This window comes from Rutidosis leptorrhynchoides, chromosome 7, assembly GCF_046630445.1.
Source record: "Rutidosis leptorrhynchoides isolate AG116_Rl617_1_P2 chromosome 7, CSIRO_AGI_Rlap_v1, whole genome shotgun sequence".
Classification (NCBI taxonomy): Eukaryota; Viridiplantae; Streptophyta; class Magnoliopsida; order Asterales; family Asteraceae; genus Rutidosis; species Rutidosis leptorrhynchoides.
This window is the reverse complement of record NC_092339.1, coordinates 154,524,302-154,548,517: the sequence shown is the minus strand read 5'-3', so window position 1 is coordinate 154,548,517 and position 24,216 is coordinate 154,524,302. Positions and strand designations below refer to the sequence as shown.

The 24,216-nt window shown below is 35.2% G+C and overlaps 1 pseudogene; it reads left to right on the top strand.

Annotated features, from left to right (window-relative positions):
- The window catches only part of LOC139858826 (indole-3-acetic acid-amido synthetase GH3.10-like), a 288,869-nt pseudogene that overhangs the window by 58,826 nt on the left and 205,827 nt on the right, over window positions 1-24,216 (top strand).

Here is a 24,216-nt window from a genome sequence, read left to right as displayed (position 1 = left end):
AGAGAACCTATGCGGGTAAAAGCTATGAATATAATTATTCGTACTAACCTTACTACTAAAATAAAGGAGGCGCAGCGGGGAGTTGTAAAAGAAGGAAAGTTGAAGAATGAAATACCTAAAGGATCAGAGAAACATCTTAATATTCGGGAAGACGAAACCCGGTATAGGGCTGAAAGAATTTGGGTACCAAAGTTTAGAGATATGAGAGAAAAGGTAATTAAGGAAGCACATAAAACCAGATATTCAATACATCCCAGAGCGGGGAAGATGTATAAAGATCTCAAGAAACACTTTTGGTGGCCGGGTATGAAAGCAGATATTGCTAAATACGTAGGAGAATGTTTGACGTGTTCTAAAGTCAAAGATGAACATCAGAAACCATCGGGTCTACTTCAACAACCTGAAATCCCAGAATGGAAATGGGAAAACATTACCATGGATTTTATTACTAAATTGCCAAGGACTGCAAGTGGTTATGATACTATTTGGGTAATAGTCGATCGTCTTACCAAATCAGCACACTTTCTGCCAATGAGAGAAGATGATAAAATGGAGAAGTTGGCGTGATTATATTTAAAAGAAGTTGTCTCCAGACATGAAATACCAATCTCTATTATCTCTGATAGGGATGGCAGATTTGTTTCAAGGTTTTAGCAGACACTGCAACAAGCATTGGGGACTCGTCTAGACATAAGTACTGCTTATCATCCACAAACTGATGGGCAAAGTGAAAGGACGATACAGACCCTTGAAGACATGCTACGAGCATGTGTTATCGATTTCGGAAACTGTTGGGATCGACACCTACCGTTAGCAGAATTTTCCTACAACAACAGTTACCATTCGAGTATTGAAATGGCATCGTTTGAAGCACTTTATGGTAGAAAGTGCAGGTCTCCGATTTGTTGGAGTGAAGTGGGGGATAGACAGATTACGGGTCCGGAGATAATACAAGAAACTACCGAGAAAATCATCCAAATTCAACAACGATTGAAAATTGCCCAGAGTCGACAAAAGAGCTAGGCGGACAGTAAAAGAAAAGATATAGAATTTGAGATTGGAGAAATGGTTATGCTTAAGGTTTCACCTTTGGAAAGGCGTTGTTCGGTTTGGTAAACGGGGGAAACTAAATCTAAGGTACATAGGACCATTCAAGATTATAGATCGTGTCGGACCAGTAGCTTACCAACTTGAGTTACCTCAACAACTCGCAGCTGTACATAACACTTTCCACGTCTCGAATTTGAAGAAATGTTTTGCTAAAGAAGATCTCACTATTCCATTAGACGAAATCTAAATCAACGAAAAACTTCAATTCATTGAAGAACCCGTCGAAATAATAGATCGTGAGGTCAAAAAACTTAAGCAAAACAAGATACCAATTGTTAAGGTTCGATGGAATGCTCGTAGAGGACCCGAGTTCACCTGGGAGCATGAAGATCAGATGAAGAAGAAACACCCGCACCTATTTTCAGAAGATTCGTCAACACCTTCTACAGCTTAAAATTTCGGGACGAAATTTATTTAACGGGTAGGTACTGTAGTGACCCGAACTTTTCCATGATTATATATTAAATGAAAACTATATTTGCATGATTAAATGTTTCCAACATCTTAAGCAATCAAACTTGTTAAGACTTGATTATTTGAAATGAGTTTCATGTAGACAATCGACCACCCAAGTTGACCGGCGATTCACGAACGTTAAAACTTGTAAAAATTATATGATATATATATATATATATATATATATATATATATATATATATATATATATATATATATATATATATATATATATATATATATATATATATATATATATATATATATATATATAGTTAACATGATATTATGATAAGAAAGTATCTCACTATGTATATTAACAATGAGTTATATACATAAAATGAGACTATTGAATTAAGAAAACTCGAAACGATAAATATAATGATTATCGTTATAACAACGTCTTACTAAATACATATATATCATATTAAGATATTAATACACCATGTTAACATGTTAAAATGAAAATTTAACATCTCATTTAAGTGTAATAACAATGGATCAATTACATTTAACAAGATCGTTAACTTAAAGGTTCCGAAACAACACTTACATATAACGACTAACGATGACTTAACGACTCAGTTAAATGTATATACATATAGTGTATTAAGATGTATTAATACACTTTTGGAAGACTTCATGACATATATCAAAGTACTTCTACTTAACAAAAATGCTTACAATTACATCTTCATTCATTTTCATCAACAATTCTACTCGTATGCACCCGTATTCGTACTCGTACAATACACAGCTTCTAAGATGTATATACTATTGGTATATACACTCAATCATTAGCAAATTAGTAGCCCATGTGAGTCATTAAACATGTGGGAACCATCATTTGGCAACTAGCATAAAATATCTCACAAAATTACAAAAAATATTATAAATCATTCATGAATTATTTACATGAAAACAAACTTACACATCCTTTATATCTAATCCATATATCAACGACCAAAAATACCTACAAATACTTTTATTCTTCAATTTTATTCATCTAATTGATCTCTCTCAAGTTCTATCTTCAAGTTCTAAGTGTTCTTCATAAATTCTATAAGTTCTAGTTTCATAAAATCAAGAATACTATCAAGTTTGCAAGATTACTTCCAAGCTTTCTAATCCAATCCAAGTAATCATCTAAGCTCAAGAAATATTTCTTATTTATAGTAAGATATATTTCTAATACAAGGTAATACTTATATTCAAACTTTGATTCAATTTCTATAACTATAACTATCTTAATTCGAGTGGAAATCTTACTTGAACTTGTTTTCGTGTCATGATTCTACTTCAAGAACTTTCAAGCCATTCAAGAATCCTTTGAAGCTAGATCAATTTTTGTTACTTCCAGTAGGTTTACCTACTAAACTTGAGGTAGTAATGATGATCATAACATCATTCGATTTATATATATATATAACTATCTTATTCAAAGATTTAAACTTGTAATCACTAGAACATAGTTTAGTTAATTCTAAACTTGTTCGTAAATAAAGTTAATCCTTCTAAATTGACTTTTAAAATCAACTAAACACATGTTCTATATCTATATTATATGCTAACTTAATGATTTAAAACCTGGAAACACGAAAAACACCGTAAAACTGGACATACGCCGTTGTAGTACCACCGCGGGCTGTTTTGGGTTTGATAATTAAAAACTATGATAAACTTTGATTTAAAAGTTGTTCTTCTGGGAAAATGATTTTTATTATGAACATGAAACTATATCCAAAAATCATGGTTAAACTCAAAGTGGAAGTATGTTTTTCAAAATGGTCATCAAGATGTCGTTCTTTCGACGGAAATGACTACCTATTTAAAAAATGAATTGTGACCTGTATTTATGACTATAGACTTTTTTCTATTTAGATTCATAAACTTAAGTTCAATATGAAACCATACCAACTTTAATCACTCAAAACGGATTTGAAACGAAGAAATGACGGGTAAAACAAAATTGGATAAATTTGCTAGTTTTAGCTACGAAAATTTTGTAACAAATCTAGACTAAATATATCCTAACTAATTTATATTGTATTATACATATTATGAAATCTTGGGATACCATAGACACGTATACAATGTTTTGACATATCATATCGACCCATCTATATATATTTCGGAACAACCATAGACACTTTATATGCAGTAATGTTTGAGTTAGCTATACAGGGTTGAGGTTGATTCCAAAATAATATATATACTTTGAGTTGTGATCGAGTCTAAGACTTGTAGACACTGGGTCGTGGATTGATTCGAGATAATATATATTGCTTTATTTCTGTACATCTAACTGTGGACAACTAGTTGTAGGTTACTAACGAGGACTGCTGACTTAACAAACTCAAATCATTAAAACGTAATAAAAATATTGTAAATATATTTTGAACATACTTTGATATATATATATATATATATATATATATATATATATATATATATATATATATATATATATATATATATATATATATATATATACATATTTGTTATAGGTTCGTGAATCGACCAGTGGCCAAGTCTTACTTCCCGGCGAAGTAAAAATCTGTGAAAGTGAGTTATAGTCCCACTTTTAAAATCTGATATTTTTGGGATGAGAATACATGCAGATTTATAAATGTTTTACGAAATAGACACAAGTAATCGAAACTACATTCTACGGTTGAATTATTAAACCGAATATGCCCCTTTTAGCTTGGTAGCCTAAGAATTAGGGAACTGGCCCCTAATTGACGCGAATCCTAAAGGTAGATCTACGGGAACTAACAACCTTCATTCTGGAATTTGGAATGCTTTAGTACTTCGAGTTTATCATGTCCGATAGGTGTCCCGAAATGATGGGGATATTCTATATGCATCTTGTTAATGTCGGTTACCAGGTGTTCACCATATGAATAATTTTTTTCTCTATGCAGTTTGCGAAATGCCTGATATGAGATGTGTTATAACAATGAAATCTTGTGGTCTATTATTATGATTTGATAATATATAGGTTAAACCTATAACTCACCAACATTTTTGTTGACGTTTTAAGCATGCTTATTTTCAGGTGATTATTAAGAGTTTCTGTTGTTGCATACTAAAATAAGGACATAATTTGGAGTCCATGCTTGTATGATATTGTGTAAAAACTGCATTCAAGAAACTTATTTCGATGTAATATATTTTTCTTGTAAACCATTATGTAATGGTCGTGTGTAAACGGTATATTTTAGATTATCATTATTTGATAATCTACGTAATATTTTTTTTAAACCTTTATCGATAAAATAGAAGTTATGGTTGTTTTAAAAATGAATGCAGTCTTTGAAAAACGTCTCATATAGAGGTCAAAACCTCGCGACGAAATTAATTAATATGGAACGTTTATAATCTATATGAATAGGACATTTCAATAATTGGGTGATTGAGCTAGTAAATGGTGTTGATAACCATTGTTGGTGGGTTTTGGGTTGGATGATGAAATTGATTAGTTGATAATCATGTTCGGGTGTTAATATCACTAGTTAACTTAGGTTATAAGTGATTAATTGTGCAAGCTTACAAATGGGTGTTTTGACTTGAGATTATGTCAAAATGGGTTTTGTGTAAATTGATTCAAGTAATGTGTTTTGATGATGAAACCTTGAGTAAAATGAGTTGTTGGAACATAATCACTAGTCGATTGTGATTATAGGGGTTTTCGGGTGAGATTTGACTTTTTCAAAGTGGAAGTAAGTACTAATGGGTCAAAATTGCACTTATGGTGTTTTGGGCATAAGCTAGAGTGTTTAGCTTATTTGTTTGTAAATTGCTTAGGTGATTTGCATTTGGACATTTGGGAGCTCAAGCGGGATTGTTTTTCAAGTAATCAAGGTGAGTGGAATATTTATACGTTTATGTATATAATTTGGTTGCTTGTGTGCGGCGTGGTAAGTGACATCCGTTAGGATTCACTTTTCGGGGACCACAATTGGGTTGAAAAATATAGTGAGTGATATCCGTATGGATAGCTCTTCGTTGGCTATATTTGGTTGCGATATGTGGTGAGTGATATCCGAAAGGAATAACTCTTTGTCAACTACGATTGGAGGTGTGGCATGTGACGAGTGATTAATGTTCGACCTATCACTCTTCGTTGGTCACATGTGTGTGTTTGGTTATGTAGCGAGTGATTAATGGTTGACCTATCACTCTTCGTCGGCTACATGTGTGCGTTTGGTTATGTGACGAGTGATTAATGCTTGACCTATCACTCTTCGTCGGTCACATATGTATGTTTGGTTATGTGGCGAGTGATTAATGTTTTACCTATCGCTCTTCGTCGGCCACATATGTGCGTTGGGGTAAGTGGTGAGTGTTATCCGTTTGGGGATCCGCTCTTCGTTGGCCACTTATCGTAGGATGGTAAGCGGTTACGCTTTTCGTCGGCCATCCTTGTGATTGAGGTAAGTGTTAACGTTTCGGTTGCACTTTTCGTCGGCCTCATGGTGCGTAGTGGTGAGTGGTTAATGTATTTGACCTACTGCTCTTCGTCGGCCACGATGTGTTGCGATGGGTGGTGAGTGGTTAACATATTTGACCTACCGCTCTTCGTCGGCCACCATCGAGTCGAATGTCGACATTGTGTATGTTGGGGTGTGTAAGTTTCACTAGCATTGTACGTATTTTTGTTGTTGGCATGTATTATTGTTGAGACCTCTATGCTATTGGTGTTGACTTGTTATACGTACGATTATACGTTTATTGCGGTTTTCTAATGATATTGTGTTGTTTGTGTAGGTGTATGCAAGTGATTGAATTATGTATGTATGCGTATAAGTATTGCATTCACTAAGCATTAGCTTACCCTCTCGTTGTTTACATTTTTAGGTTCGGAAGCTGACGTGGCAAGGGTATGCTCGGGATTAGACGATTTCCCTTTTTGATGCTTGCTTGGATTTTGAAATGTCCGGTTCATATCGATTATAAACGTTTCATATTAATTGATTTCGTTGCGAGGTTTTGACCTCTATATGAAACGTTTTTCAAATACTGCATTCGTTTTTATAACAAACCATAACCTTTATTATATCGATATAGGTTTAAAACCATAACGTAGATTATCAAGTAATGATAATCTAAAAGATAACGTTTTACACATGACCATTACATAATGGTTTACAATAATATTATACATCGTTATAAATCTCCGAATGCAGTTTTTAAACAATATATTACAAGTATGCTGACTCCAATTCTTGTCCTTAAATTAGCATGCAACAGCGGAAGCTCTTAATAATCACATGAGAATAAACATGCTTTGAACGTCAACAAAAATGTTGGTGAGTTATACGTTTATCCTATATATTTATCAAATCGTAATAATATACCACAAGATTTCATATTTCCATTTCTCATAAACATCATGCATGCATATAGCCATCTGCATAAAAATCATTCATATGGATTGAACACCTGTTAACCGACATTAACCATAATGCATAGAATATCCCCACAGACATCGACGTCTGTATAATAATAATCTCGAAGTACTAAGGCCATCCATAGACATGAATGGGGGTTGTTAGGCCCAATAGATCTATCTTTAGGATTCGCGTCAATTAGGGGTCATTTCCCTAATTCTTAGGTTACCAGACTTGAAGGACAATATTCGATTTCGATATTTCAACCATAGAATGTAGTTTCGCGTACTTGTGTCTATTTTGTAAAACATTTATAAAACTGCATGTATTCTCATCCCAAAAATATTAGATTTCAAAAGTGGGACTATAACTCACTTTCACAGATTTTCAAATAGTCGGAAATAAGACTTGGCCACGGGTCAATTCACGAACCTATAACAAATATATACATATATATCAAAGTATGATCGAAATATATTCATAACATTTTTATTACGTGTTGACATTTTAAGTTGTTAAGTTAGCAGTCCAACGTTAGTAGTCCACAGTTAGTAGTACATAAATAAATTAATATATTTTCTCGAATCAATCCACGACCCAGTGTATACATGTCTCAGACTCGATCACAACTCAAAGTATATATATTATTTTAGAATCAACCTCGACCCTCTATATGCTAACTCGAGCATTACCGCAATATAGAGTGACTTACGCTTATTCCAAATAATATATATATATGACGTCGATATAATATGTCAAAACATTGTATACGTGTCTATGGTCAATCAAGACATGTATAATACAAGAAAGTTAGTTAAGATATAGTTAGTATAGATTTGTTACAAAATTTCACGTAGCTAAAACAAGCAAAATTATCCAATTTTGTTTTACCCATAATTTCTTCGTTTTAAATCCGTTTTGAGTGAATCAAAGTGCTACGATTTCGTATCGAACTTAAATTTATGAAAATAAACAGAAAAAGTGATGGTTTATAGTCAGAGTTACAGGTTACAAGTCATTTTTGTAAGAAGTAGTCATTTCAGTCGAAAGAACGACGTCTAGATGACCATTTAGAAAAACATACTTCCACTTTGAGTTTAACCATGATTTTTGGACATAGTTTCATATTCATAAGAAATATCATTTTCTCAGAAGAACAACTTTTAAATCAAAGTTTATCATAGTTTTTAATCATCCAACCCAAAACAGCCCCCGGTTTTACTACGACGGCGTATGTCTGGTTTTACGGTGTTATTCTTGTTTTCAGGTTTTAAATCATTAAATTAGCATATCATATAGATATATAACATGTGTTTAATTGATTTTAAAATTTAAGTTAGAAGGATTAACTTTGTTTGCGAACAAGTTTAGAATTAACTAAACTATGTTCTAGTGATTACATGTTATAATCTTTGAATAAGATAGTTATATATATATGAATCGAATGATGTTATGAACATCATCACTACCTTAAGTATAGTAGGTAAATCTACTGGAATTTACAAGAAATGATCTAGAGCTTCAAGGATCTTGGATGGCTTGAAAGTTCTTGAAGTAGAATCATGACACGAAAACAAGTTTAAGTAAGATTTCTACTCGAATTAAGATAGTTATAGTTATAGAAATTGAATCAAAGCTTGAATATGAATATTACCTTGATTTAGGATGATAACCTACTGTAAATAACAAAGATTTAGTGAGGTTGGATGATCACTTGAAATGGATTTTCAAGATTGGAAGTAAGTTAACAAACTTGGAAGTGTTCTTGATAGATTGTGTTGTATGTTGATCTAGGTTAGGATTTTTGAACTAGATTGAGCTAGATTTTGATGAAGATGATGAAGAACACTTAGAACAATAAGAGAGAACTTGAGAGAGATGTGTTTGATGCATAAAAGTTGGAATCAAAATGTGTTTAGGGTTGGTGATACTTCACGTGAATTTAGAGTCAAGATATAGGCTCTATTAGTTTGTAATTTTGTTAGATATTTCATGCTGGTTGCCAAATGATGGTTCCCACATGCTGGTTACCAATAGTATGTACATCTAGGAGCTGAGTATTGTACGAGTATGAATATGGTTGCATACAAGTAGATTTGTTGATGAAAATGAATGAGAATGTAATTGTAAGTATTTTTGTTAAGTAGAAGTACTTTGATATGTGTCATGAAGTCTTTCAAAAGTGTATTAATACATCTTAATACACTACATGTATATGCATTTCAACTGAGTCATTAAGTCATCGTTAGTCGTTACATGTACATGTTGTTTCGGAACCTTTAAGTTAACGATTTCGTTATATGAAATAATCCCATTGTTATTATATCTAATGAGATGTTAAATTGTTACATTATCATGATAACATGATGTACTAATATATCTTAATATGATATATAAATATTAAGATGTTATTACAACGATAATCGTTACATATAGATATCATTTGAATTTCTTAAGTTAGTAGTCTTATTTTATGTATAAGGTTCATTGTTAATATACATAATGAGATACTTACTTATCATTTCATCATGTTAAACATATATATATTTTCATATATATAATATCATGTCATATACAAGTTATAACGTTCGTGAATCATCGGACAAACTGGGTGGTCAAACGTTAACACAAAATCCGTTTCAATTAATCAAGTCTTAACAAGTTTGATTGCTTAACATGTTGGAAGACATTTATTCATGTAAATATTAATCTCATATAATATATAATCATGGAAAAGTTCGGGTCATTACATATTACTTTTGGTTTCGACTTAGGATTGGGTAGTTTATCCCCAAACATCATGCTCGTAGTTTTGCTTGGAACTTAAACTCATGTAGTTGAAAACTTGTATTTTGTACGAAAGTCATAAAACGGCCGATGTGGGTCCGGTGTCGTAAAACTTGTTTTATTATTGAAAAGCGTTTAGTCTAAAAGTGTCGGTGTAACATCCTATTTTGGTTCAGCACTTGGGACGCCGTCCAAAGGCTTGGGACGCCGTCCAAGTTCAAAAGGCTAGACGCCGTCCAGATTATTGGGACACCGTCCAGAACAACTGGCGGGCCAGCTGTTGGTTTTTGATATTTTAAGAAGGGTATTTTGGTACTTTCACAATGGAACGAGTTTAAGGCCTTTAGATCAGTTTTGGTGGAGTCATTACTCCACTTACACCAACCTCATCTTCTTCACTTCATTATAGAGAGAGAGTGATTCCTAGAGTGAGAGAGCTCAAGCAAAGGAGGAAGAAGTTATTTTCGGGTCTTAGCTCGCGTTGTAAAGTTGTTCATCTAGTCGCTAGCTACACGGTGATAGTGGTGGTAAGTCCTAATCTCCATTTCCCTACTTAATTAGTGTTAAATGGTTAGGGTTTGGGTTAGGGTTGAACATAAAACCCATATGTGGTGATTTTGGGGATTTTGGGTAAAGATGGTTCATGTAAGACTAATGAGTTACTAACCTAGGGTTTCAAAGTCATAATTGGTGTTAACGAGTCTTAAAGGTTTAATAAATCACTAGCTCACTTGTGTTGTTAGTGAAAAGTGTTGTTAGGGTTCATAGTTGACTTGACATGGGTCAAATGGGTGAGTTTGACCTAGCGGGTTAAATTGGGTATGAAAACACCCTAGTTATGCGTTGTTTGAAGTCTTAGAACCTTAATCACTAGCTTTTAGTTATTAGTTAGGGAATTGGACCTTGAGTTGGTGATTCTAGGGCAAATGGGTCATAAATACCCATTTGGGCCATAAATGCACTAGTTAGACTAGTTGGTGGAAAGTCCAATTTGTTATGTGTATTAATTGAGAGTTAATTGTGTTAGGTGACTTGCTTTGAAGAATTCAAGTTGTTATTGGAAATCTCACCTAGACAACAAGGTGAGTGGAATGATTATACATGTGTGTATATAATGTATCTATTTGTAGGGCGGGGGTTGGGGCCGGGTATACGTGTCTATACCACCGAGAGTTAGTGATATATTTCATTGTACACTAACGATGGACATTTCGTTGTCCAAATTGCCCAAGAGTTAGTGATATATTTCGTTGTACACTAACGATTGCTTGAACGGATATTTCGTTGTCCATGTCGCCTAGGGGTTAGTGATATATGTCGTTGTACACTAACGGTTGTTACGAACACCGATGGGAAATTTGAAGTACCATTCCCTTGTGTTATTGGTTAACCATAATTACACGTTGTGTTGTAGTATATATATATATGCTATTGATGTGCTAGCTTGTGATCTTGAAGAGTTTAGAGTTATACTTGCGATGGTATGCTTTGTAAATTGCTAGCGTGTATGAGGTATTTGTGTAAGCGCTTGCAAGTAGGTGTATTATATATGTATATGTATAATTGTTGCATTCACTAAGCGTAAGCTTACCCTCTCGTTGTTTACCTTTTTAGGATCCGGCTTGGATAAAGGAAAAGGTATTCGCTTGGACTAGTGGCACCTCGGGGGTTTTAGCTTTATGGAAAGTTCGGCCAAGATTTTGGTAGTTTAACCCCAAACACCATGCTCTAGGTGTTGGTTGGTATTTAAACTTTTGTGGTCGAAACTTATATTTTTTAAACGAAATTGCAAAACGGGTCGTTGTGGGCCCGGTGATGTAAACTTGGTTTTTATTGTGGGAATCTCTTAGTTTTACATATATTGCTGTGATGTGATAATTGGTTTCGCTGAAAAGTGTCGGGAGTCGGGTTTTTCGCACACGAGTAAAGGCAAACTGATCTGTAGGTTTTAGTTCATTGGGACGCCATCCCAAATCCTTGGACGCCGTCCCAGTATTAAAGGCTGGACGCCGTCCAGATGGTCTGCCCAGCAAATTTTTTTTTTTTGTGTCGTGTTTTTGGTATAATGAGGGTTGGGCCGTTACAAGTGGTATCAGAGCATGGTATAAGGGATTTAGGTGACTTGAGATAGGCGCCTAGACTTAGACTTTTGTGTTGTTCAATTATATGCAGGACTTGTAGGACTACGGGTCGGTGCGGGGTCTGATTAGTTCTTTGATGCATAGGCGGACTAACTATGCTATATTACGATTTTACTAATCGTGTGTTATTGTTTTGAACATCGAGCAAGATGATTGTGATACGTTTGAGCATGGCACGGCATGTGAGCGTAATAGTGAGTCGCGACCACTATTACGGTTGCAAGTCAAGTCAAGCAAGGATGTGTGACAAGTATTGAGCTAGATGTGGTGTGTGTGCGGTCATATGCATAGGTATATATGTGTATAAATTCGTTGGTGATGCCTAATCCATTTTTAATCTTTAGAATGAAGACGAGAAACGGAACGGATACAAATGGCAATGGTGGTCCTTCTCATACAGAGGAAGCGGACGAAATGACCACTAAGATAGAGGCCGCTCTAGAAAACTATGTTTCGGTATTCTCTCGGAAGGTTAAACAAATATTCGAAGAGTCGGTTTCGGAACAAATTGTCGATATGATTCAAGAACGGATGACTAATGCCGTTAAAGAAGAAGTTGAAAGGAGGTTCCCTAGACCTCAAAATGTGGGCGAGTTGGAGTTTAGCTATAAGAACTTCTTGGCAACTAAGCCTCCTCATTTTCACGGGGATCCCGACCCCATGAAGAGTGCGGCTTGGATTTCCGATATTGAAGGTTATTTTCGCACGACCGAGTGCCCTCCCAAAAAGAAAACAAGGGTTGCTACTAGTTTGTTAAGGGGTCATGCTAAAGATTGGCTGGATGGCAAGATTGATATGGTGGATGATGCGGCTTTTGTAGGGTTATCTTGGGCGGATTTCAAGAAGGAGTTTTTCCTTGAGTATCGTACGCAAGCGGATCTTTCCAAATTGCGCAACGAGTTAAGGAACATGCGTCAAGGGTCTTTGGACCTAAACACTCTCAAAACCAATTTTCTCGCCAAGGCGCATTTTTGCCCCGAGTATGTGGGGAATGATCAATTGTTAATGGAAGACTTTCATGCGACCCTTAGAGATGATTTGAAGGGTAAGATTAGTATTGGTCTCGTTGAGACTTTTGCTAAGCTTTTGGCGGTGGTGAATGGGTTTGAAGCGCAAGCTCCGGTTCCGGTTTCGGTGGTTAGTTATGGGTCGAGTAAGAGAAAATTTGGGGCATCTTATTACTCCAACAAGAAAAGCAAGGGTGTATCCGAAAGTATTGGTAGTGTGAAGAAAGGTGCTCCTAGTGTTCACGTGACCACATGTTACAATTGTGGGCAAAAAGGTCACTACTCTGGTGATTGCTCAAAACCGCGTACTAATGTGATCACGTGTTTTAATTGTCAACAAGAAGGGCACCGAAATTCGGAGTGTCCCGAACTCCGAAATGATCAAGTTAAGAGAATAGAGAAGGCGGCGGGGTCGGCAAGGGGACGTAATTATTTGATGACCAATGATGAAGCTAAGCAATCCAATGAAGTCGTCTCAGGTACTTTCATGGTTAACTCTAATCCGGCGAGGATTCTATTTGATAGCGGTGCAAAGTTGTCGTTTGTGTCTCCAAAATTTGTGCCTAAACTTAATAAACCGTTAGCTAAGTTAAGTCGTCTGGTAGAAGTCGAAATAGTTGATGGCAAGACGGTGCTAGTGGTTGATGTGTGTAAAAATTGTAATGTTGTGTTTGGTGCCGAAAACTTTAAAATTGACCTCATCCCGATGACTTTGGTTGATTTCGACATTGTTGTTGGCATGGATTGGCCCAATCATAATAGAGCCGATATTGCATGCCATGAAAAGTCTATTCATGTGAAGACCCCAAGTGGGGGAGAGTTAATCATTCATGGTGATAAACGTAGAAGACTTGTACCGGTATGCACTTTTGCACGGGCACGTCGTTTTCTTGTTAGTGGTAGCATGGCTTTCCTTGCCCATGTTGTTGATACTCGTTATGAGCCACCACCCATTCGTGAAATTCTGGTGGTAAGTGAATTTGAAGATGTTTTTCCGGATGATTTACCGGGTGTTCCGGCGGAAAGACAAGTTGAATTTCGCATTGAGTTGGTTCCGGGAGCTACTCCCATTGCTAAAACTCCTTATCGTTTAGAACCGACGGAAATGCAAGAATTGTTGAATCAAATTCAAGAGTTACTTGAGAAGGGTTTTATTCGACCGAGTGCTTCGCCATGGGGTGCTCCGGTTTTATTCGTGAAAAAGAAGGATGGAAGTATGCGGATGTGTATCGACTATCGGGAGTTAAATAAAGTGACGATCAAAAATCGTTATCCGTTGTCTAGGATTGACGATTTATTCGACCAAATTCAAGGCGCGACGTACTTCTCTAAAATTGACCTACGGTCCGGCTATCATCAAATGCGGGTCCATGAGGAAGATATCGAGAAAACGGCCTTTCGTACTCGTTATGGACATTTTGAATTTGTGGTTATGCCTTTTGGTCTTACGAATGCACCGGCGGCATTCATGGATCTTATGAACCGAGTGTGCCAACCTATGTTGGACAAGTTGGTAATTGTGTTCATTGACGATATTCTTGTCTATTCTAAGAGCATGACGGAACATGAACACCACTTGCGCGAAGTATTGAAGACGTTGAGAAAAGAGAAGTTGTATGCTAAATTCTCAAAATGTGAATTTTGGCTAAGGGAGGTTCAATTCCTTGGCCATATTGTGAACAAGGATGGTATTCAAGTGGATCCGGGGAAGATAGAGACGGTGAAGGATTGGGGACGACCGACTACGCCTACAGAAATCCGAAGTTTTCTCGGATTGGCCGGTTATTATCGTCGGTTTATCCAAGACTTTTCAAAGATTGCTTCTCCATTAACTAAGTTGATAAGGAAGAATACGAGATTCAATTTGGAGAACGAACAAGAAATCGCTTTTCAATTTTTGAAAGAGAAATTGTGTAAACCTCCGGTCTTAGTATTGCTGGAAGGTGTAGATGATATGACGGTCTATTATGATGCTTCTTTGAATGGGCTCGGGTGTGTTCTAATGCAACGAGGTAAAGTCATCGCTTACGCCTCTCGCCAATTAAAGGAACATGAAAAGAGATACCCGACTCATGATCTCGAATTAGCGGCGGTGGTCCATGCTTTGAAAATTTGGCGCCATTACTTGTATGGTGTCAAGTGTACGATTTATTCGGATCACAAGAGTTTGAAACATCTTTTTGATCAACGGGATTTGAATTATCGTCAACGTAGATGGATGGATGTGGTGAAGGATTATGATTGTGAGATACTTTATCATCCGGGCAAAGCGAATGTGGTCGCGGATGCGTTAAGCCGAAAGAGTCACCACCCGGCGTTACGATTGGGATTGTTACGTATGATTATTACTAACGATTTTCTTGAAAAACTTGGTGTGATTCAAATAGAGGCTTACGTTCACAACAATCATGCGGAACGAATTGTGGGGCAATCGGAATTCATTACGATGGGTTCGCGTGGTTTATTGTCTTTTCAAGAAAGAGTGTGGGTGCCTAAGATGGGTGATTTCCGAAAGGTGCTTCTGGATGAGGCGCACAAGTCTAAGTATTCCATACATCCGGGTGCAACAAAGATGTACCATGATTTGAAGAAAGATTATTGGTGGCCGGGCATGAAACGCGACGTTGTTAAGTATGTTGAGCAATGCGTCACGTGTTTGCAAGTTAAAGCCGAACACCAAAAGCCGTATGGTAAGTTGCAACTGCTAGAAATTCCGATGTGGAAGTGGGAGCATATTACCATGGATTTTATTACCAAGTTGCTGAAAACGGCAAGAACCCAATTTGACACTATTTGGGTGATTGTCGATAGATTGACGAAGAGTGCGTTGTTTCTTCCTATTAAATAAGCAATTTCGTCGGAGGCGCTCGCGAAGATGTTCATTAAGGAAGTGATATCGAGACATGGCGTTCCCGCGTCTATTGTTTCGGATCGGGACACGCGTTTTACTTCTCGATTTTGGAAGAAGTTTCATGAGGATATGGGTACGAGGGTGAATATGAGTACGGTGTACCATCCTCAAACGGACGGTCAAACCGAACGCACGAATCAAACGTTGGAAGATATGTTATGCACGTGTATAATAGATTTCGGTGGTAGTTGGGATGAACATTTACCGTTGGTGGAATTCTCGTACAATAATAGTTTTCACTCTAGTATTGGAATGCCGCCACCATATGAGATGTTATACGGTAGGAGGTGTCGAACCCCGATTTGTTGGGGTGAAGTGGGACAAAGGGAAGTCGGGAGCACCGACTTGGTATTGGAGACAAATAGCAAAATCGATATGATTCGGACTCGTTTAAAGGCGGCGCAAGATAGACAAAAGTCTTATGTCGATAAACGTAGGCGACCGATCGAGTTTTAAGAAGGTGACATGGTGATGCTTAAGGTTTCACCGTGGAAAGGTATTATTCTGTTTCGAAAACGGGGAAAGTTAGCTCCTCGGTTTATTGGGCCATTTAAGATTTTGGCTCGTGTTGGTGAAGTTGCTTATCGGTTGGAATTACCCGAAGAGCTTGCAGGGATCCATAATACATTTCACGTTTCCCATCTCCGTAAGTGTCTTGCGGATGATTCTTCATGGATGCCACTAGATGAGATCGAGTTAAACAACAAGTTGGAGTATGTCGAAGAGCCGATTGCTATACTTGATGAAAAGGTGAAAATGTTGCGTAACAAAGAGGTAAGAACTTTAAAAGTCCAATGGCGTCATAGTAAAGGTTCCGAGTTTACGTGGGAACCCGAAGAGTTTGTGTTGGTTTATCTTCCTGCGTGTCATGCGGCGTGGATTGCGAGGACGCAATCCGGTTCAAGTGGGGGAGAGTTGTAACACCCTGTTTTGGTTCAGCACGTGGGACGCCGTCCAAAGGCTTGGGACGCTGTCCAAGTTCAAAAGGCTGGACGCCGTCCAGAACAACTGGCGGGCCAGCTGTTGGTTTTTGATATTTTAAGAAGGGTATTTTGGTACTTTCACAATGGAACGAGTTTAAGGCCTTTAGATAAGTTTTGGTGGAGTCATTACTCCACTTACACCAACCTCATCTTCTTCACTTCATTATAGAGAGAGAGAGAGAGAGAGAGTGATTCCTAGAGTGAGAGAGCTCAAGCAAAGGAGGAAGAAGTTATTTTCGGGTCTTAGCTCGCGTTGTAAAGTTGTTCATCTAGTCGCTAGCTACACGGTGATAGTGGTGGTAAGTCCTAATCTCCATTTCCCTACTTAATTAGTGTTAAATGGTTAGGGTTTGGGTTAGGGTTGAACATAAAACCCATATGTGGTGATTTTGGGGATTTTGGGTAAAGATGGTTCATGTAAGACTAATGAGTTACTAACCTAGGGTTTCAAAGTCATAATTGGTGTTAACGAATCTTAAAGGTTTAATAAATCACTAGCTCACTTGTGTTGTTAGTGAAAAGTGTTGTTAGGGTTCATAGTTGACTTGACATGGGTCAAATGGGTGAGTTTGACCTAGCGGGTTAAATTGGGTATGAAAATACCCTAGTTATGCATTGTTGGAAGTCTTAGAACCTTAATCACTAGCTTTTAGTGATTAGTTAGGGAATTGGACCTTGAGTTGGTGATTCTAGGGCAAATGGGTCATAAATACCCATTTGGGCCATAAATGCACTAGTTAGACTAGTTGGTGGAAAGTCCAATTTGTTATGTGTATTAATTGAGTGTTAATTGTGTTAGGTGACTCACTTTGAAGAATTCAAGTTGTTATTGGAAATCTCGCCTAGACGACAAGGTGAGTGAAATGATTATACATGTGTGTATATAATGTATCTATTTGTAGGGCGGGGGTTGGGGCCAGGTATACGTGTCTATACCACCGAGAGTTAGTGATATATTTCGTTGTACACTAACGATGGACATTTCGTTGTCCAAATTGCCCAAGAGTTAGTGATATATTTCGTTATACACTAACGATTGCTTGAACGGATATTTCATTGTCCGTGTCGCCTAGGGGTTAGTGATATATGTCGTTGTACACTAACGGTTGTTACGAACACCGATGGGAAATTCAAAGTACCATTCCCTTGTATTATTGGTTAACCATAATTACACGTTGTGTTGTAGTATATATATATATATGCTATTGATGTGCTAGCTTGTGATCTTGAAGAGTTTAGAGTTATACTTGCGATGGTATGCTTTGTAAATTGCTAGCGTGTATGAGGTATTTGTGTAAGTGCTTGCAAGTAGGTGTATTATATATGTATATGTGTAATTGTTGCATTCACTAAGCGTAAGCTTACCCTCTCGTTGTTTACCTTTTTAGGATCCGGCTTGGATAAAGGAAAAGGTATTCGCTTGGACTAGTGGCACCTCGGGGGTTTTAGCTTTATGGAAAGTTCGGCCAAAATTTGGATAGTTTAACCCCAAACACCATGCTCTAGGTGTCGTTTGGTATTTAAACTTTTGTGGTCGAAACTTATATTTTTTGAACGAAATTGTAAAACGGGTCGTTGTGGGCCCGGTGATGTAAACTTGGTTTTTATTGTGGGAATCTCTTAGTTTTACATATATTGCTGTGATGTGATAATTGGTTTCGCTGAAAAGTGTCGGGAGTCGGGTTTTTCGCACACGAGTAAAGGCAAACTGATCAGTAGGTTTTAGTTCATTGGGACGCCGTCCCAAATCCTTGGACGCCGTCCCAGTATTAAAGGCTGGACGCCGTCCAGATGGTCTGCCCAGCAATTTTTTTTTTGTGTCTTGTTTTTGGTATAATGAGGGTTGGGCCGTTACAGTCGGGAAGTGGGAGATCTTTAAACGAAAATGGGAAAATTCGGACTGAACCTGAAATGGCTTGTGCGCGCCGCGCACCCTTACTGAATAAAAAAAAATTTATTTCGCGTATTAGGTTGGATAACGGGTTGGGTCGTTACATTACATCATTTATCAGTAACAAACAGTCAAATAATCATGATTAAGTGTATTATTATATCATTCATTAGTAACAAACAGTCAAATAATCAATAATCGATTTCGTATTTCATCATTCATCAGTAAAAAACAGTCAAATAATCATATAAATTAACGTTATCATACAAATAATCGGTTTCGTATTTTATCATTCATCACGTTCTTCTTTCATTCGTCAGGTACTTTTATCATTCATCAGGTATTTTATCATTCATCGGGTATTTTTTATCATTCATCACGTTCTTTTATCATTCTTCGTTTATCATTCATCAGCTACTTTTATTATTCATTGGGTGTTTTTATCATTCATTGAGTAGTTTTATTATTTGTAAGATATTTTTATCATTCGTCGAGTATTTTTTTTTATCATTCATCATTTTTTTCATACAAAATAGTTTCTACTTCAATTCAAAGAATTGATTTTCATCATTCGTCATAATGCTTTTTTATCATTCATCATTTTTTCATTCATTATGTTCTTTTATCATTCTTCGTTTATTATTCATCAGCTACTATTATTATCCATCGGGTATTTTTATCATTCATCGGGCATTTTTATCATTTGTAAGATATGTTTATCATTAATAAGGTATTGTTTCTATCATTCATTAGATAATTTTTATCATTCATCATATTTTCATACAAAATATAATATTTTGATGAATATTATTATCTTATGAATGATAAATGTTTTCTTTATGAATAATAATTGTTTTCAAAAAATCACACATCATCTGTTACAATCTAAAAATCAAACTTATATGGGTTGATCTTTAAAAAGAATTTGGTCTTTTTTTGGTAAAGGGGATAGTACCCCGAAAAAATTTATATCAACCAATATCAAAAAAATTACAAAAGAGGCGGGTGTTTTAAGTGACCACCCGAAACACTTTAACAATAGATGACTTACACTAGAAAAATATGAAATCTATACATTTTATCAATGACCTAAAAAATAAAAACCACTTAGTCTATACATCCACAAATACCATTGTCTAGACCTAAGTCTATGTCGATCATATCCCTGCAAAAAAACACAGAATGTAGCAAAATCACAAATCATACCTGAACCATCTTCAACAAACAGCAGCTCGAATTCTTCAATAAATTCTTGACTGTTGACTGCAGTTGACTTTGCCAAATAACTTCTTTAATATCTCTGATCTTAACATCTTCAATGTACACTTCCAATCTTTGAACTCTATATCTTCAATATCTTTAGTCTTTTGCGCTTTAAAATGCTTGGAACATGAATCTTTAATATCATCTATCATTGACTTTCGTTGACTTTGCTTTTCCATAATTATGTACCTGCATAAACTAGTAACAAAAACTACCATGAAACTATAACATTCACAATAACAAGTATACATTATGTAAATCCTGATGCATGCATATTCTTAACAAATGGTACAATAAGTCAAAAAAATTGCCTAGTAAAAACAAAAATTTCAAGTTCCAGAGAAAAATAAAAAGCATCCATTACTTAGCATAGGCAGATTCTTCAAAGCTTTTACAATTTGTATAGATTGCTACCTTCACAAACAAAAAGCATCACGTTAATTATTTCACAAACTGTAACTTTTAATGGTTCTCTATTTAGAGCAAGATTTGAACAACTCAATATTAATAAGTCCAGATTTCAATTTTATATAATTAAATGCAAAACAATCTACAATGAGTTAAGAATGAACAGTTTGAAGTGCATATTGATGCCTCAGACTCAGCTTGAATCATATGACCAACCTACCAAAACAAGAATATATCAACAAAATGTTCAAATCACAAATGTCTCAAAATAATAATAATTATTATAATAATAAGACAGGAGATTTTGGACTTACAGATTCATAAAATGAATGTATCTAGTGGGGCTCAAGGTCAGCAATAATACATATCACAACATTCATTGAGACAAATGATCGAACACCTAGTGTGCAATATCGTATGATGTATCCAGTCAATCAAACACTTAAGCATACAATTTTCTATCGAATAATAATAATAATAATAATAATAATAATAATAATAATAATAATAATAATAATAATAATAATAATAATAATAATAATAATAATAATAATAATAATAATAATAAAGGTAACAACAAATTAAAGAGAAAACCTTGTAAATCGAACATTCATCAGAAATTCGCCATTGTTATTGAATATTCATCAAAATAGCCAATGTTTGTTGAATTCGAGTGAGAGAGAAGAGCTAAAGAAGAGATTAAGAAGATGAAGAAGAGATTAAGGAGATAAAGAAGAGTTGAAGAAGAGATTCAGATTGTTGTTTGATTTGGTTTTGAGAGGAAGAAATCTGAAGAAAAGATTCATCAGTTAAAAACCCTAATACGTTCTTCAGTATGTAAGTTACAGTATATGTTGCTTCTTTTGTTATTTGATAAATTGTAAAATGACCATGCTGCCTCTCCGCATTTTTTATAGGTGAATGAGGTTTTATGATATTTTGTGGTTCACAATTGCTTATCCAGTTTGTACTCGTTTTAAGCTTAGCCATGGATCGCGCTTATATATATATATATATATATATATATATATATATATATATATATATATATATATATATATATATATATATATATATATATATATATGAGCATTCAAATGAGAATGTTCTCATTTTATAATTAGGTGAGAACACTTTTAAACCATTCATTTTATTAATTTGAATTTAATATAAATTAATTAATTTTTAATTTTAAAGGACATAACCGGCAATTTATAACACAACAGTTTCCAATTTACAACTACATTTCCTATTTAATTGGTATTGGTATTCTTCAAAACTGCTTGCAATATGTGGCAATGACAAAGATGCGACAACACCTCATCATCATTATTATTATATTTTTAAGATAAGGGTTGCATCATGAGACCAAGTTTACCACCAATAATTTTTAGTCACACAAGGAAACTTGAAGTCTATATGGTTCGATTTTATATTGTCTTCGTTGCATCCAAATGTAAATATATTTTTGGATGCGTTAAGAGTTTTTACGTAAACTATATTGTTATGTTATAGATGCTTCATCATCCAGATATGGATGCATCGATCGAAAACTTTATTTATACATACTTATTCTAGTGATTCTTGTTTGGATCTCGAGCCTCGAAAGAACATGCAGTCTCAATTGATGTATGTATATATATGCATCCAGCATCCTTGAGTACACACTGATGCATTGATGCCTATCGCATGCATTCATATCCAAATATATATATATACAACTGATGCATATAATAAGACATATCATGAATTTTAATTTATAAAACTGAATTTATAATAAGACGTATCTTGAATTTTTAATTCATAAAACTAAATTTTTGACACAAAGTTTTGATAAGAAGGTAAATATGTTATGATGTTTGAATGAAAATAGGATACTGGTAAACATATTCGGGAGGGATAAGCCAAAATTTCAGTTGATGGACAAATACCATTGTTACCCTTGGGATGTATATTAAATGAATGGTCAAAAAGTGTTCTTACCAAAATTTAAAATGAGAATGTTCTCATGGGAACACTACCCTATATAGATATATATATATATAGATATATATATATATATATATATATATATATATATATATATATATATATATATATATTAGTAATTTTATTATATATAAGTATCCATAAATCTCTACTTTTGTTTATGAAATATTATTTTTTATATATAGTAATTATATGTGAAGGATTTATCCTACCAAAGAAGGAGGCAAGATTCTTGAGTTCATCAATGGCAGCAAAACATTATAACCAAGGGTGGACTAATAGCAGGATTAGCTACATCACATTACTTTGCAAGCCAAGAATTTAAACTTAAAACAACAACAAACCAATTCATTCACATGTAGCCCACAAGAAGTCATCTTTGGTGGTGACTACGAACAATCAACCTATTGTCACTTTCTTCTTGGACTACTTTACTCACCACTCGAATTCATTACCTCCACATTCGCCTATTGTATCGTCCAATCACTTAGCTTATTCCAAGATTATTGGCAAGACATATGTACCGATATTTTAAATGGAACATTAAGTCCCAAAATCACAATTTTAAGTATGAGAAGATCAGTTCTTGATTTGATCAAACCGAATCCGTGTTTAGCAACATGGGTAGCATCACAATGTAAGGAATTAGAAGGATGCAATTGGTATGGTTTGATTCCAAAGTTGTGGCCAAATGCTAAATATGTTTACTCGATAATGACCGGCTCAAAGCAACCCTACTTGGATAAACTTACGCATTATGCAGGGGACCAGTTACCTTTAGTGAGTGCGGAGTACGGATCCACGGAGAGTTGGATTGGTGTGAACATGGACCCTTGTTGCGCACCGGAGAATGTTACGTTCACTGTGGTTCCAACGTTTTCTTACTTCGAGTTTATACCATTACATAAAGCTTGTGACAGAGTTGGTGTTGATAGTGGTGGTGATGCATGTTATGACTACTTAGAAGATGCTCCAGTACCATTATCAAAGGTGAAAATGGATCAACAATACGAAATTGTACTTACCACTTTCACAGGTAAATTCTCGAACTATTAGACCACAGATATTGGTGATTGTGACGTGGAGTGGGTGAGGTGCACTTTTTGGGGAAAAACTGTGACTGGGCCATGACATTTTGGGGAGAGTTGTAATGGGGGGCTTTTGTAAGGGCGTTTGTGGGTGATGTGTCAAAATATGATTGGAGATTGGGTTAAAAAGTGGTGAAAAAGGTAGAAAAGAATTAAAAAAAAAAAAAATCACAAACGCACATTTTCATGCACGTGCTTTCTTGACAAACGCTCCAACACAAACGCCCACAAACGCCCCATTCCGGGCGTTTGTGGGGCCTTTGTGGGCGGATTCAGGCAACAAACGCCTGCATTATCTGTGGTCTTATTGTACGTTAAAATTTTATCAACTGATACATATACGAAATAATATAAATAATATTTATATTACTGCAAATTATTGATATGTAGATGTAGATAGTTTAGCTGGTAATTTGGTATAGAGAAGATCTAATTTGTAAGGAGGATTAGAAAACTGTTTGTTACTATAGTGAATATTTTCACTTCGTTTCAAATTTATTATTCATAGTAAGTTATTATAATAAAAGAAATGTACATGGACTAGAATTTATATACTCCATATATATAAAATAACAGTTGTGATATGCAACTTAAATAAATGCTGATTTCATTTCTAATTAATTTTTTAATATTTTATTTTAGTATGTCTCAAATTAATTATTCACTTTTATAAATAGATAATAAAAATAAAGTAAAATTTCTTTATACATGTACTTTATGCATGTAAAAAAAAAGTTAGTAAAAATTAAGAAAAGAAAAGATCTATGGACTAGGATTTTGAAATAG